The 16,639-nt window shown below is 41.0% G+C and overlaps 1 long non-coding RNA gene across 6 annotated transcripts in view; it reads left to right on the top strand.

Annotated features, from left to right (window-relative positions):
• LOC107051656 overlaps positions 1-16,639 on the top strand; it is an 80,715-nt gene that overhangs the window by 42,914 nt on the left and 21,162 nt on the right. For 3 of the 6 annotated variants that reach the window (XR_006938508.1, XR_005857518.2, XR_006938509.1), the window contains 2 exons: positions 1,751-1,862; positions 12,143-12,349. This is a non-coding gene — a long non-coding RNA (uncharacterized LOC107051656). The other 3 variants (XR_006938510.1, XR_006938511.1, XR_006938507.1) reach the window with 3 other exon arrangements.

Genomic DNA, 16,639 nt, shown 5'->3' with positions numbered 1-16,639 from the left:
GTAGCACCTCATCCAGGCACCTCTTGATAAGACTCATGTGAATCTTAGATGACTATTTGAGGATGCAGCTAAAGAGTTGACTAAATGCATGAAAATACTTTTTCCCTTCGTAGCAGACAGATTACCGTTTGTGTAAGAAATGAATCAACGCATGCAAAGTTAAGTGCACAGTGAAAACAAACCAGCTCTCAGATTGGGCATGTAAATCGTTTTTGTTGTGTTCTTGGACACATTGTGTATCTCTGCCACTTTGTCACTGATGCAATGGATTTGAACCTGCAGACTTGGAATCCGAAAACTTTACTGTGCTTCCAGAACTTTTTCATTAGGACCTCTTGTTGACAGTTTTCTGGGAGACTCATCTACAAAACATGAACTAATACAAAAGTGGGCTGATGCTTCCCATAAAAGGATCTTCTGTTGTAGAAATGCTTAGGTTTTTGATGTGATTTGATTTTGGCATGCTACTTGACTTGAAATTGGAATACTTTATATGATCAAGGTGCATTTATTTTGTCATAATTCTCTGAATTGCAGTAGAATTAATATCCATCAGATTAGTAACCACCCAGGATAGTACTTATCCACTTTTAATTTGGATGGGAGGATTTTAAAATGTCTTAAATATATTTTACACTGTTATTCTCTGGTCTTGGTACTTTTGCCAAGAATACTGATCAGAGTGATTATCAAAAGACTAAAAAGATCACTGGTAGGACAGTTCTTGTCTGTTGCACAATGATGGTGTGACATGGAGAGATGCAAAACTTTAGCACACCAGAAAGAGAGAAGATACTGGTGATGGAGAATGAATGAATTCATTGAAATAACCCCAATTTAATCAGCAGTTGGCATCTCTCTGAAGCAACCAGCCTTCAGATTTTGCTTGCAGCTCTGTCCAGGCAACCTACTGAAAAGCTGGTAAACTCAGCAGGCTGTCCTTGGGGAAACAACCTCATCTGTCTTATTCCTGGGTCACTAGAAATCCTAGAGGGACTAAGGATAACCCTCTAAGAGTAACTCATGTCTTCTACTTTCTTTGTGTTAACTTTTTCCCCATTAGCTACTTGAAAACAGCAATATGTACCTCCAGATCTAACCATATGCCATTTTTGGGGGGTATAAATCATTTGCATGATTACTGTGGAACAGAAATACTGTTATTCCTCAGTTTTGAATGCTCCAAAGTTGGAATAAGGTGCTTTGTCATCAAGTAGGACAGATGTGTTCCCAGCCGATGCTTCCAAATGATAACGTGGATAAGAAAAGGAAGCAGGGAGTTTCATGAGATGTGGTTTTAATGGATGTTTAGATTGGCTGTAAATGTGCAAGCACGTGTTTGTTTAGAGTTACTAGGATATGAATCAAAGAAATAAAAACAGCAGTACATTAAGGCTTAGAAAACCTCTTGGAAAGAAGCAAATCAATATTTTTAAATGTAAATATTTTGACCCGACCTATTATACATGTTTTTGTGCTACAGTGTGAGAGGTTGGAGTTTGAAGCGGCAACATTTCTCCTGCTTTCTGCAAGGACAGCAGATTGTGTTTCATCCACTAGCACCTTGTCTTACTGACTAAGTAGTGATGTTACACAGCTTATAAATATCTGTCAAAACCTTGTGCTTTTCGGAAAACACACGTATCCTCAAACTTCCCAGTTCTAAGCAGCACATCTGTCCCTGGCTTATCACAATATACTCAGTTAAAGTAATCAGAACTTTTTTTTTCTCTGTATTTTCTGTTATCAGTGAGTGGTACTGTCCTCAGTCAGCCAGTGAACTCCCAGTTTTGGCCCTCTTAGTAAGGCCCTCACGACTGTGCTGAATTGCAGAAGACATTGCAAAGACTTTTCTTGAATCAGTGAGTTTCTATTTCACTTTCTGTTTCTCTACTCCTTATAATACCCATTGCCTTATTTAGTTCAAATTTAAACGAGAGAAGCATTTTAAAATGTAATAAATGATTAATAGACATGAGGACATTACAAGCATAAGTAACATGTCACAAATTGTTGAAAGCCAGAGTAACTAAGTCAGCATAGTCTGTACTTTTTTGAGATTGTGTACCATTTAATTCTGACAGATTTCCTTATTGTGGCATCTTCCTAAAGTATTAACAAATATAAAACTAATATTAAAGCTGGTGTATATTTACAAAGATTCATCAGATTGTTAGAACTCCTGATAATTGGAGCAATCACCTTTTCTGACAGATATATGCCAAGAGAAATGATTGCAACAGCTTTGCTTGTTCGTTTCTCAATAGTGCTGTTAAGCCGGAGTTAGAGTCCTCACTGAGGTGGCCCCTGGTCATGGTATTAGGACATTATAGCTGGGGAAAAAGTGAGTGTACCAGTTTTGTGTCTGCTCCTGGTACCCCATGCAGAACTGACATCCAATCCTCCTGTTTTCTTCTTCCTTTGCAATTTACTACTTCTTATGGCTACAGCTCGCTCAAAGTAACACAAGCCTTGAAGCACATCATTCCGTTTACTTAGCATTATTAATTATAAGGAGACTGTTAAATCAGTCTTCCAGTAAGTGCACTGGACTTTACGAAAGCAGATCAGGTTGGGGGTGACAACTTTCTGAGTTGCACCGGCCAGAACATGATGGCCAATCATTAAAATAATCATTATAACCACAAGCATTACACCTTAGACTTAAAATTCAGGTCTGTAAAAGAGGCATTTCTGGAGTGGAGAGGCCGCAGTTGTTGAAATTTTCTTTTTTCCAGTGATCTGAAATGAGTACCAGCGCATAATATGAAGCCTATCTGCAACCTCTCTTTCTGACCTACTGATTGTGAGGAATGTAAAGAGATTTCTTACATGGAAGACCACCTATTCACCTATTTAATGTCTTTGAACTCGTTCTGATTTCTTTTTTTTTTTTTCGTTCAGAAGTCTTTCTCAGGTGCTTATCAGTGAAATGAAAAAATGTCAAAATTCTGTATTTATTGAGAATCCTATCATGGTGTACAAGATTTTTAATTTTCATTGTCCAGGCTTAGTTTGATTGACTAACAGTAGACTGACCCTATCTCCTTCTGCTTGTTTTTTACTCTCGGTCCAAGACAACCAAAAATGCTTACTTAACTTACTTTGGGTGAGCTAAATAAGGAAGTCTAACAGAAGCAATATTTTCAGCTAAGAGGTAAACAGGCTGCACAATGAAAGTAGTGGTGTTGAAAATGAGATCGGAGACGATGAAGCAGTTGGAGGTTGAGCCACATCAAATGATAAGATAAAAAAAATGCAAGATTTCAAAAATGGGCTACTGTAGATCATTACTGATGAGCACAGGAAGTCAAATGTGTCACTTGGCTCCAACCATTATCTCAAATTATGTGAATTTTACCACAGCTTTGAAATCTCCTTCCCAGATCATCTCCCTTTCTTTTGCTGCCCATCAAAGACTTTGCTTGTCTTTGAGGTGACATACTGTTTTTCTGATGGAGTTATAATCCAAATAAAATTACATCACAGTGACAACAGCACAATTACATCACAAATAAAGACTATGACATATATTTCTGGAAGATGTTATGGAAAATATGTAGAGACATAATATGTGCTTTAAAATACTATTAAAAAGGTTTTTGAAGAGTTCTAAGACAAAGTAAATCACCCTTATTTGCTACCCTTTCTTTCTAACCTCAGAGTTTAGCAAACAAACATGAGCCTGTGGTACTATCTCCATCGTATAAATAGGAAGACTGAGGCATTAAATGTGACCTTCTCCTGGTCAGAGAGCAGAGGGCATAGGAATATTTCAGATATCCAGCTTCTTAACACTGCTCTCCTGTCTGTTGCATTGACATGTCTCCATGACTCCTTTTTTAGCTAGGACAAACCTTTACTAAATCTGTAAGTCCTACCAGTACTATTCCCACTTGTTCTGTTCCTCAGTTCTTATGAGCTTCTTTCTTGTCTGTTACCTTCCCATAAGTACATGTGCTAATTGAAGGTTTTGCTGCATCTGGAGTATATGTCAAAAAATGAAACATGAAACTGAATTTGTAGGAAGAGAGTTACTGGCATTTGTGTATATTAATTCTTGGGGCTGGAGACAGCCCAGTTGTGCACCATGCCCACCTGTTTGATCAACAGCACAAGACAGAAAGGAAAGAGAAAAAATTCTCCCACAGTTCTTCTCTGCAGAGTTAGGAGAAGTCATGGGGCCACCCAGGCCCATCAGCTGGTCACTGGTCCACAGGAAACAGAATGATCTTTCCTTATTGCCCTGTAAGTAGCACAAAGCAACCCTGTGCCCAGTGCCAACTTTTCCTACCACACAACAAATACCCATGCTTTGGGAATGAGTGTCTTTGGAGGAAGCACTCCTGTCTGCATTTAGTTCACGCTTAGCACAGAGTCTCACAATGACATCTGTAACGATGATGTCACAAGCTGGACTAGATATAAGTGAGTCTAGGCTGTAGATTTACAGTATTTTTGGAACTTATCTTTGTTTTCCAATCCAGCTTATTACCTTTTCAAGAGTAGTTCATTTTTCTAGGCCTTCTTTGGATAGATAATGGTAAGAAATCAATCAGATTAACATTATCACACAAATAATAAAAAATTGTTCTGCCTGACGACAATCCGGAGATACAATTCCCAGCTGGCAAGGGCCCAGGAGACTGAGCCAATGAGTCCAGGGGCCCTCAGCAGCAGGGTACTTGGGGACACGAAGGGCAGCAGCTGGGAATCTGCAGGCTGGCACGAGCCCAGAGCACACTGTGTGTCAGCAATCTCAATGCACTGCACTGGAATTTGGTGCATCATTAGCTCCAATCCTGCAATGGCTTAGGCCTGCACTTGAAGTGCACAGAAGAAGGAGAGAGTAAAACTCAGAGCATGCAAAAGATTTTATAAAGCCTGAACATTTTTTCACCCAGAAATAAGCTTTGCTGCACAAATTTTTGCACCTCGGAGTATCACATAGTGGCAGAGTTAAATGGACTCACATTAATAAGCACGAATAATCCTGTTCCCCAGGGCTGAGCTGGTGGCAAAGCAGCTCAGAACACACACAGCCAAGTGACATTTTCCTTCAATTAGTTGGATTTGATTAAATTGCTCATTTACTGGCTGGAGGAGAAGAAAAAGACCGAAGATAGCAACTTTGCTTCTAACCTGAATATGTAATACCTATGGATGTGGAAACCAGGTTCGTCTCCGTATTTGATGGGAGAAGAGTTGTTCTGAATATAGATGGAATAAGAACCCAATTTCTCACGACCCTTCTCCTTGTGCTGACCTCCTCCTTTTCTGAAAGACATGGTGAACATTTTTGACCACCAAATGGCTATTCTGACTCTGTTACATTTCCATTAAATAAAGCTGAAATCTCTCTTATTTTTATTCCCCAAACCAATTTTGAGGCCCTGAAAGCTACAGGGATATGAGGCTGTCAGTCTGTAGCCAGCTTTAGATTATGATCTGTGAACGCAGGCAGGGGCATGTCACCATTGATACCATCCTGCTCCTTCCTCATGCAAAGCTATGTTTGCCATGGGAGCATGGGATCTTGTTTAAAACTGCTTATAACCAGCTCCAGAAAAGCAAATTAATGAAGCAAGCAGTTCAATTTGTCATCTTGCTGAAATGGTGCGTGACACAGGAAGGCTTACATGTATACTAAATGTGGCACAGATTTACCTTTAGATAAATTCTGAACTAGGTTTATACTAAAGGGTTTGTCTCAAATGATACAAACTGGGCCTGTTTTCAACTCAATTTCTAATCTCTGTCATCAAACTCTGTTACCTGATGAAAACTTGATTTGTTCTACATCAGTGACTCAAGTCCTTCTCCATGTCACTTTGAATAAAAACCTGATAAAAAGCTACGGAATTTTCCCCAGATTAAAAACCACATCATTTTGCAAGGACTCTGGCTGCATTCTATGGGAAGGGTTTTTCAAAACTAACTGGAAGCTTTCATGTAAAGAGTCTCAGCGAGCAATGCTTTGCCTGGTTTTCTGTCATAGGAGGCACCAATGATGTAACAGCAGTGAGAGCTGATGGTTACTGCCAGATCAATTGACTTCGGTCAGATTTACCGATCATAGAAGTAGTGTTTTATTTCTCTTTCAGGTTTCTGCTGCCTTTCCAGTAAGTAGCAGTTTCCTATATGTTACAACAGAGGATCTGGTCCTCGTGCCCAGCTCCTGATATCTCAGTGTCAAACCAAGCGTTGGTGGAAATCTTGGAAAATTCAACTTTGTTTGTGTTGAATTGAGTCACAGTAGCTCAGCAGATGAGAAAAAGAAGATTGAAATGAGGCAGTAGCACCGCTCAGTCTCACATGAATGTGTATACACATAAAGTCGAGGACATATGCATGCATATAAATGCATAGTTTCTCAACATTACTATAATTTTTTCAGACCATATGTACATGTCACCTCTATGTAGGTCATTCAGGGTCATCTTGTTCACAGCACAGAGCTTATAGAGGAGTCTCTCAGCACTCAAGCCCGCGGATGGCCTGACCATGGCAGTACTGGGTTGTCACCTGAAATTCCCCATGCAATATATCACACAGAAAGGCTGGGGTGTGTTATAGGATTAAACATTGGTTTCAGGAAAAGGATCCATCAGAAACATTTGTCTTTTTTGAAGAAATGCACATTTTGTGGAAATAAAAATCTTTTTGGGCCCGTGTTAATTTGTCAGAATAGTTCTTCAAGAAAAACTCAGAGTGGATGTTTTGTTACATTTTGCTATGAGATTGTTCTACTTTTCTGAGATCTTTGCCGCATTGCTATTGTCAGAAACACCTGAACTTCCTCCCGCTTTCCTGAGTGTACATAATGAAAATCAGGTTGAAAAGGTCAGCACAAAAAATGCCGCCTCAGCTTTTTCAGTATGAAATACATAACTCCACTACATCCAGGATGCTACGTATCTGGGCGAAGGGGTCTGACCATTGTTCCTTTGAGGATAACCCTGGGCTAACAAATTATTCCATCCCAGTTATTGCCAATCACACACAGTGTCTGAACTGTGTTGCCATGAGCCCATGCAGAATGCAAGCGGCTGACCTCGAGATGATGGACTCTCCATCCTACCAAATGCCTCTGAGACATCCAGGCCCCCTCCACTTAGTTTTCTGCCCTCCTTCTCATTTATTTCTATCTCTCATTTTAACCTTCTTAACATGTCATGCTTACCCACAACATTTTCTATGCAATCTGGTGAGTACATTGTTATGTGGTTTATTCTTTTCCACGGTGGGGCATTAGGGGGTGCTTTGAGGGTATTTGTCAAACATTCCTGTTTTAGCAAAGCTTACCTGTCAAAATTTCATCTAATCACATTAACAGGACAAATGTGAAATACAGGTGAGGAAAGGGTGGTGAGAGGGGAACAGCTTTGTGGAAATGGCTCTGCTCTTTTCTGCAAGGAAAAGAATGACAAGGGAAAGATGATAATCACTGGATTTATTTCCATAAAAAATAATAAATAATAAATAAAATATTCAATGTTACCTGTGAGTAGCTTTAGCTCTGCTAAAATCAGGATGCAAATATTCAGCAGAAATGCGCAAGAAGTTACACTTTGCAGGTAAGGGGAGGGAGGAGGAATCAGGGCTCAGTTAGAAAAATGCAGAGCATCTGGGATGAATAAACCTTGTCATTATATAAGACCTTACTCATTAGGGAAGAACGAGCTTTGTTCTCATAGAGAAGGTTTGTGTTAGGGACTTCTAGGCTGCTGGTGTCCCTTTGGCAATGCTTTTTGCTGTGCAGAGTCCTCCCAGGGCTGCCCGTCTTCATGCAGTGGGGTGAGAACACTCCACTCCCCCATGGGTTTGACCAGAAGCCCAATTGATTCAGCTTCGTTCAAGCCATGGAACGGCAGCTGTGGTTTCTCTTGTATCTATGTGTCCACATCTTATTCAGTTTAAATACATGCTTTGGGTTTTAAATAAAGAGCAGTACTTCTTTATTTCATATCAAGTCACCTGTATGAACATACATACTGCTATTTTTCTTAACTGGAATGCATGCTGCATCAAGGGCAGCACTGTTTGGTTTTAGTTTTACAACTACAAGTGCCTCCTGTCTTTGGTATACTGTTCTGTCCCCAAGCAGTAAGACAGCTGTGAGCACTGTATGCCAGCTACCTACTGACTGCATTCCTAATGCTAGGAATTAACTTTTCAGGATCTTTCCATTGCCCCTTGATGGTTTAAGACACAACTCTGTACTTTGGCAATTTATTCCAAACATTTTGTCAAGACATAAACCAGCAAATACAGTATTACTACTGTTCTAGTTGCTCAGCTGGGGACGAGGAAAAAAAAAAAAAAGGCAACCTGAGGAATGAGTGGATGATTTCATTTGGCTTATTGCTTATGCTGTATAACTACTGTTGCTGGAAATGGTTGATGGTGTGGTTCAAAAACGTGGCTAAAAACATGGACTAGGGGGAGTCTAATTTCTGTGCAAAACTTCATATAACTCTTCATTCTCTAAAGTCTAACAACTTTTTGTTCCATCAGATTGTGTATGGAAGTCAAACTGGGGAATTTAGTTTTAGTGCATTTTCTCCAACCATTTTCACTGACGTGGAAAATAAGGCTGTTTTTGAACTCTGCTGACTTGGTACAACTGGCACTGCAAAAAGCTGCATCTTTTGGCCTGACTCTCCCAGGGTGGCTCTGAGTGCCGTCTGTCTGCAGCTTATGCTGCCAGAGATACCCTGGTTTGCAGCAGTGCTTAGTACTCTAGAATCCTCCTGCTTGCAGACTGCAGCAAGTGAAGTTGTCTTAAGGCAACACTTCTATTATTGCTCTTCATTATTTCCAGTGGTTTCTGATTCGGGCTCCAACTAAGGCAATGGTTTGGTAGGATTAGTCAGAACAGAGATGGGGGAGGCTGGTGTTAGCAGGGAGGTGGTAAGATCAGCATATTGCGCCCAGGGGCACCAGAAATTGGAGGGCAAACAAAAATACCTGAAAAAGGGAATATCGGGAAAGCCACGGTGCAGATGGAACTGAACTTGGCAAGAGATGAGAAGAATAACAAGAAGGAATTTTACAGATACATTGGTCAGAAGAGGCCCTGAAGGAACTGATTGATGTGGTTGTCAAGCTGCTCTCCATCATATTTGAAAAGCCGTGGCTGTCAGGTGAAGTTCCTGGTGACTGGATAAGGGGAAACATCATTCTCATTTTTAAGAAAGAGAGAAAGGAAGGTCTGGGGAACTGCAGGACGGTGAACCTCATGTCTGTGCCCGGGAAGATCATGGAGCAGATCCTCCTGGGAGCTAAGCTAAGGTGCATGTGAGATGAGATGGTAATGTGAAACAGCCAGCATGGCTTCACTAAGATTGTGTGATTGGTTTGGTGGCCTTCTACATTGGAACGATGGCACTGGTGGTTGAAGGAAGGGTTTGATGTTACCATGGGCTTGATGATACCATGATGTTTTCTACCTGGACTTGTGCGTGGTCCCACACCACATCTTTATCTCTGGAGAGATACAGATTTGAAGGCTGGGCTATTCAGTGGATAAACGGTTGGATGGTCATAGACAGAGGGTTGTGGTCAGTGGCTCTATGTCCAGGTGGAAGCCAGTCATGAATGGGTCAGTCTCAGGACTGGTGCTCTTCAGAATCTTTCTCAAGGACACAGACAGCTGAGTGTGCCCTCAGCGAGTTTGCTGATGATACCAAGCTGAGTATTGTATTTGATACAATGGAAGGAAAGCATGCTATCCAGAGGTACCTGGACAGGCTTGAGGAGTGGGCCCACAGCAGCCTAATGAGGTTCAATATGGTGCAAGGTGTTGCTCTTTAGTAGGGGCAGACTCAGATACAAGTACAAACTGGGAGAACAACTAATTAAGAGGAGTCCTGTGGAGAAGGAGTTGGGGTTTCTAGTCAACAGAAAGCTTCACATGAGCCAGCAGTGTGTGCTTGCAGCCTGGAAGGTCAAATATATTCTGGGCTGCATCAAAAGAGGGGTGGCCAAGAGGGCGAGTGAGATTGTCCCTTTCTATTCTACCCTTGTGAAGCCCCATCTGGAAGCCCCACTTGCCCCTGTACTGCATCCAGACCTGGGACTCCGGACAAGGAAGATGTGGAGCTGTTGGAGTGGGATCAGAGGAAGGCCTCAAAGATGATCAGAGGGCTGGAGCACCTCTCCTCTGAACAAAAGGTTGAGGCAGCTGGCCTGGAGAAGAGAAGGCTCTGGGGAGCCTTCATTGCAGCCTTCCAGTACTTAAAGGGAACCTATAAACAGGAGTGAGGCTGCTATTTTATGTGGTGCGATAGTGATAGGACAGGGGTGAATGGTTTTAAAGATTTAAAATATATACTGGAAGGAGATTCTTTACTCACAGAGTGGTAAGGCCCAGAGAACCTGTGGATGCCCTATATCTGGGATTGTTCAAGGCCAGGTTGGGCCCTGGGCAACCTGATTTTGTGACTGGCAGCTCTTCCCATGGCCTGGGTGTTGGAAATAGGTGATCTTTAAGATCTCTTCCAACCCAAGGCAGGCAAGCTGCATGATTACTGGTGAAATAAGCTCCTTGCTGACCAGAAGAGTGATGGTTTCCATCACATGCAGTCTAGAACTGACAAATATACAGCAAGGAATGTGGACCATGTCTTTCCCAACTCAAATATAGTAAGTTTAGCATGGGCTTCCTTTTCATGCAGATAGACTGTTCTGCCTCAAAATATGTTTTCCGTTACTAATCAATTTTTGGGGGGCTAAGTAATGTCTCGTCCTACTTCCTGGTGCCAAGGACACCACAGCACAAGTAGACATTTAGATGTAGCAAGGATCAGGATCATGAAGGAGGCTAAAAAACATCGAGCAGTCCTGCAGCATGGTGACTTTCTGCATCATTCCAAGTGGGAGGGGTGGATTTGCCCCTGGCCTCAGTCTATGAAGTTGAGATGAAAAATTCTATTATTTGAATCTGAAAAAAATCTCTTCCAGACTTTCTTACTAATGTGGTAAGTTTTTTGGTTGGTTGTTTTTTTTTTTCCTTAAAATGTGGCCAGCATTGGAAATACTATATACCTGTGTGCAAAATCACACGAGTCAAAGGCAGGATAATGAAAGCCACACTTTCAACAAGCTGATGAGATTAAAAAGTAAGGAGCATGTTAGTACAGTCATGGGAGCTCCAACTTGAATGTCTTCTAAATCATCTGCTTTGAGCAAGTCAAGTTTCATCTCTCTGGGTGTTAAGAGAAAGCATGAAATGTTGTGGACAACCACAGAAGCCTTTTAACATGGTTTTAACTACCAATCCCAGAAAGATATTTTGGCTCTGAAAGGAAGATGATAAACAGCACTCTAGATGAAAGTGGTTGTTCTGTAGCTGAGAAGAAGAAGCAGGCACTAAAACATTTTTTTCATAAGTTAGGAAGAGCATTAGCATAATGGATGTTGATATTTTTGCATTATGCATTTAGATTAGTATTGAAGAAAGTACTTAAATAACTTTAGGTTGCTCCCAATGAGGAAAGCACTTATGCACATCGTATAATGTTATGCAGGTATTAAAAATATCTTGGGTCTCTAGAGCATTTACTGTATCAAACACAATTCTTACTAGTAAATTGTATGGCAAGCCACTTTCCTGTGCAAACAGCTTGTGCTCTCCAAATCCAAATGTGAACTAGAAATATTTTTATTACTTTCACTTACTTGTACGGTAGAGAAAGAAAACAACTGTGAAGAAATAAAATCAATCCCATATCGCAGATTATTATCTTTCAAGTAGAGAAGGAGATTATGGGCATTATAGAGAACAGGTCAGTCTGATATACATATTGCACCAAGAAATGCAAAACCGATATGAAAAAAAAAAATGTGTTTTTATTTAAAACATTGTATTGGGGAGTTTTAGTTGGCTATCCAGTTAGCTGTTTGAAAAATGTCTTAAATCAGGCTTCCATCTGATCTTCAGTGCACCTTCATGCAGCTTGAAGAAATACTTGGAGTGTAGCTGTATGATTTACAATAATCAAGGACCACTAAGCCTGGCTCTTCAGAATCTCAGATCCCCTCCCTCTTGAACACTTCATCTTAAGTAACAGCCTATAGAGTGTTATTTGTAATGTGAGTTGAGGCATTTCTACACACTCCTTCATTTTGATCTTTGCAGCTTCCACTTCAGCTTTCAAGGAAAAACATTCATGTAAAGTAGTGCCCTTTGACAGAAATGATGCAAGACTCTCCTGCATCCCTTGAGTCAGGCAGAATAATTCCTGCTATGGTGTCCTACAGAACGTGAATTTCAACATCAGTGCTGACCAGAGTGAAGAAAATCGAAGACCTGAGAATACAGGAAGCTGTCTAAGCAAAAGGAAAGGTATGAATTTTAACTTATTTACAAAGCAGAGGCCTCAGTTTGGGTATCTGGCCAAAGCTTTCCTGTTTGTCTGTTTCCTCCATATTATATTTTTTTAAATTTGCAAGTGTTTACACCCACCTTAATGTTTTGAACTCTCTAGAAATGAGGAAATTTGGGGTAAACCACTGAGTCACTCTGCACTTTCAGTTTAAATAAAATAAATTTTAAACGAAAAACACACATTTTAACTGGAGGCCATCTTGCGTTTTTGTGCAGCACCGAATGCAAGGGGTCACAATGTAAAATGAACTCAGAGCCATGCAAACTATAGCCAGAAGAGAGTCGAGGAGCAAACTTGCTCCTGCTTTGCCTGCGTGCTTTCACATTTATTCCGAAGCATATGGCCCAGCTCTTCTCTCATGCCTCAATAAATACAAGATGTGTTTGCCATAGTAAATAAAATAAGCCAGGAAACAAGTAAGCCTATCTGTAATTGCTCTGTTGCTAATGTATTCCTCCAATAGCTTGCCTAGACAAGAGGTAATTGTGTATACCCTCTGGACAGCAGTTCTGAATCCTGTAACTATAATTTTGCCTCTTGTCAGAAAATGTTTTTATAATGCGATCTGTGTTTATAACTGGATTCTACACATCTTATTACACGGATACTTTAATATTAATTATTTTGACCTCTTTGACTAGCATTTCTCAGGGGCAGGAGGGGCTTTTTCCAGGAGCATAATCCCTGTTATTTTTCCAGAGAAATGACTTTGCCTTAATTTTGCTTCTCTCCAATCAATGTAATATTCATCTGGTTCCCAGGGTCCTTTTATAATAGGGAATGATCTTTCTGTGTGAACTTTTAAAAATCTCCCCTAAGACTTCTTCTTTGTCAGACCAACAGAAAAGAAATCCTGGCATGCTGGTGAGCAGCACGAAGCCAAGACTCCTGCAATCTCACTGTGTAGCTGCAGCTAGTGATTGAAGTTCATGACCTCCCAGCTCTTCCCTGGGGTGGATAGCAGGCAGGATGCTGCGATGTTTAGTTCTGACCAGATGGTGGAGTAGGCCATCTCATGCAGTGCCAGGAGATAGCTTCTCACTTCTGGTCACAGCTCTGACCCACTGAACTGTCCTCCTCTGTGTCACAGTGTTGCCTTCCTACCTGCACTCTGGGTTGCCGAATTACTGTGTAAGTACTTCAGGGTGAAATAATTCTGTGCTGTAGGGCTCTGATGTGGGTTAGGACCCCTGGGCACTAGATGTGCTGGAAGTCATTAATTTGTCCAGAAAAAGAAATGTTAAAGCTTGCAGTAAAGATTCCCCAGTGTTTACTGACTTGAAGTTGGAGAAAAATGTTCCCTGAAATCCATGACCTTGGTTGAACTCTTTGAAGTTTCTGACTTTTCCTGGCTGAAGATATTGTTTCAGCCAGCCTCTCTACTTGCCCTCCTCTCTTCCTTTCTCTATACCCACCAATGAGTCCTCTGCAGGAGACTTGGTTTTGGTTTGAGGTGGCAGTTTCTCATCTCCAGGAAGAGCTGAGCTTCCCACTTCTTCACTGTGGTCCTCCGGACTGGCCTATCAGTTTGCTTTGCTGATAGACAGTGATTCCCATAATGGACATGATTGTTCAAGAATGCAAATAAAAAACCATGCAGCTAAACCCTCTACAGTTATGATACTGACACAGAAGCTTCTCTAACATAACTGGAAGTGGGACCAGGGAAGGTTCTGCATTACAACGACTGTTATGTGCAGCCTAAATACACACTTATCTACTGGAGACCACAAGGGATCTGGTGTTCCCTTGTTCCCCCATCCTTCCATTGCAGCTAATCTGTGCTTGCCCTCTAATTTATTGGAAACTGTTCTAAGAACAAACTAATAATGTCTGCCTCAGTCCTGGAAGATGTGGGTGGGCAGGCCAGCTTTGGGGTTATAGGGTCCAGGGGAGGATTATTAGGGGAATTGTGGCACCTAGGAAGAGAGTTTTTTTGTGGAAAGTTCTTCATCCAGGTGGTGTGGTCAAGAGTTCAGATATTTCTGTGAAGAACTGGAATGCCATCCCTAATTGAAGTTCAACTGCTACTAAGTCCCCTTGATAATTTCTCCTTCTTTCTTCCTCAGACTTCCTCTTTTGTTGTTATTCCTATTTATAACTTAATGAAAACACATTTGAAAGTAAAATGATGGATTTCTCGGAGACTCTGACCCTTAGGGGCAGCCATGGAGATACTGCAGAAGGAGCAGAGTACACAAGCTCCTGTTAATTAGAGCGAAGTGAATGATTCGCAGGAAATAATTTATTCAATTAATTTAGCCTTTTTCTTTTGCAAATGATCTATGAATGTTTACAGTTTTATTGCATTAATCTGCTAGACAGTGAACGATTTCTCTGCTTAGAGTTGACCCCCACACAGTTTGAAGTGCAAAGCCTGGTTTCCAGCTTTTCATGGAATAAAGTCGGTGTTCCTCCTTGATTAAATAACTGGCTTTTAATATGTGCCTCAATAAATACGATGTTCATTTTTACAAATGTAGAGGTCACCTTCCATAAATATTATTAGCCACGACACAGACATTGTTCTGCCTGGGAACCTATTTGCCAGAACAATGGTCTGAAAAGTCTGCCCTGCGGTTCTCCTCCTGTGCCCTTAAGTGCTGTACCTTTGTGAGCCTTCCGCTTTGGCATGCCCGGGGAATTTCCACTCTCTCCTTCACCAGACCTGTGCAGAGTCCTCTGCTGAAACTCATTTCCACATCGAAGCAACCTCTCTGGAATATCAATTGTCTGATCAAAGCAGCCGTGAAGTGCGGTTGTTAAAGTCAAAGTCATAAAATTCATTGCATATACGCTGATGCCCACTGACTGAAGTCCTTGTCGACAAGGTAGATGTTTATTCACTAAGAAGCGTTCGTGATGCTTACCATTTTTCACTGTGAAGATTGCAGGATACTTTATGATCAGCACAAAGCTTGAAGTCACACCTTTAGCTCTCCTCCACCAACAAACATCCTCACTCTTCCTTCAGAGCGTTTTCCTTTGTGACCGACTTTCACAGCTAGAGCGGACAGAACTCACACGGGCCTTTGGTGTGGGCAGCTGGACTCACAGAGTTGTCTGTCCAGGTTTAGGTCAGGGGTGCTGCTTCTGGGGAACTTCTGCTGCCCTGAGCAGAGGGAACTGTGGTGAGCCAGACACTCTTTATTCAAGATGCATCCCCTCAGATCCTTCAGGCAACGCAGAGATTTTGGCTCCATTTCAGCATCGGCTTTTCTCTCTCCATCATCAAAAAACATTTTTGAAGAGCAAATGTGCAGTGTGAAAATAAATGTAAGGCAGCATTCTTTAAACAGGTGTACAGTATTTCAATAATAGGCTTGTGGAACATTTATTCACTTGCCAAATTCATTTATCAGGTATTGGATTCAAAGGATTTCCCAACAGGATATCAATGGAGATTAGTGAGCTAGGCAAATGCGCTTTGAACAAGTGCATCCTTTCATCAGGCAGTCATTTGTATAATTCTAGCATCAACATGCTTGCTGCTGGAATGGGTCAGCTGGTAATTGCAGTCGCCATTTTTCTGGTGGCCATCTATATCAGACCCTACATGGGTGAAGTTTGGCCTGTGGTCTTTTAGTCAAGATGCCCATTCCCATCCTTGTCTGTACATGCGCAATTTAAGCTCACCCAGTGAGGTGAAAGAACTACTGAATGGATGCTGGGAGAATTTGTCAGCTCAGGTTGACAATATTTTGTTTTGAAATACGACTGAAGAAAAATAGACTTGGAGATGTAAGAACAATTTATTTCAAACTGTTTCAGAACAAGGTGCTCCTAGGCTCCATTTCCTTGTTCTTTTGAAGATATTTTTTATTTTGATTTCAAAGTTGGCAGCAAAATGAAACGCACTTTTATTTAAAAAAAAAAAAAAAAAAAAGTCATTCGATTCGATTTGAACATTTCCCTGAAAAATTTTCTTCGGATAAATTTTGAATGGGTTGCCATTTTGACAGAGAATGGAAATTGATATTGGAACAATACAAAGTTCCACGATTTCAAAAGCTCAGGGGTTCAGCTTTAAGAGAGCAAGTCGTGCAACAGACTCATTGGAATGCAAGTTTCATCAGTGGAGAAACAGAAAAATGTTGGTAGTCCTGTTCTAACAATTAAATAGCTCATTCGTTTTCTTATCTGCTGTATCCTATAAAACAGATGGTACTAAAGTCTGCATTGACTAATCATGGGAAAACTAATTGTCATGTTTTTTAAAATGGCCACTTATCTCTTAATAAATGAAA

This window comes from Gallus gallus, chromosome 2, assembly GCF_016699485.2.
Source record: "Gallus gallus isolate bGalGal1 chromosome 2, bGalGal1.mat.broiler.GRCg7b, whole genome shotgun sequence".
NCBI classification, from domain to species: Eukaryota; Metazoa; Chordata; class Aves; order Galliformes; family Phasianidae; genus Gallus; species Gallus gallus.
This window is presented reverse-complemented; position numbering and strand designations above follow the sequence as displayed.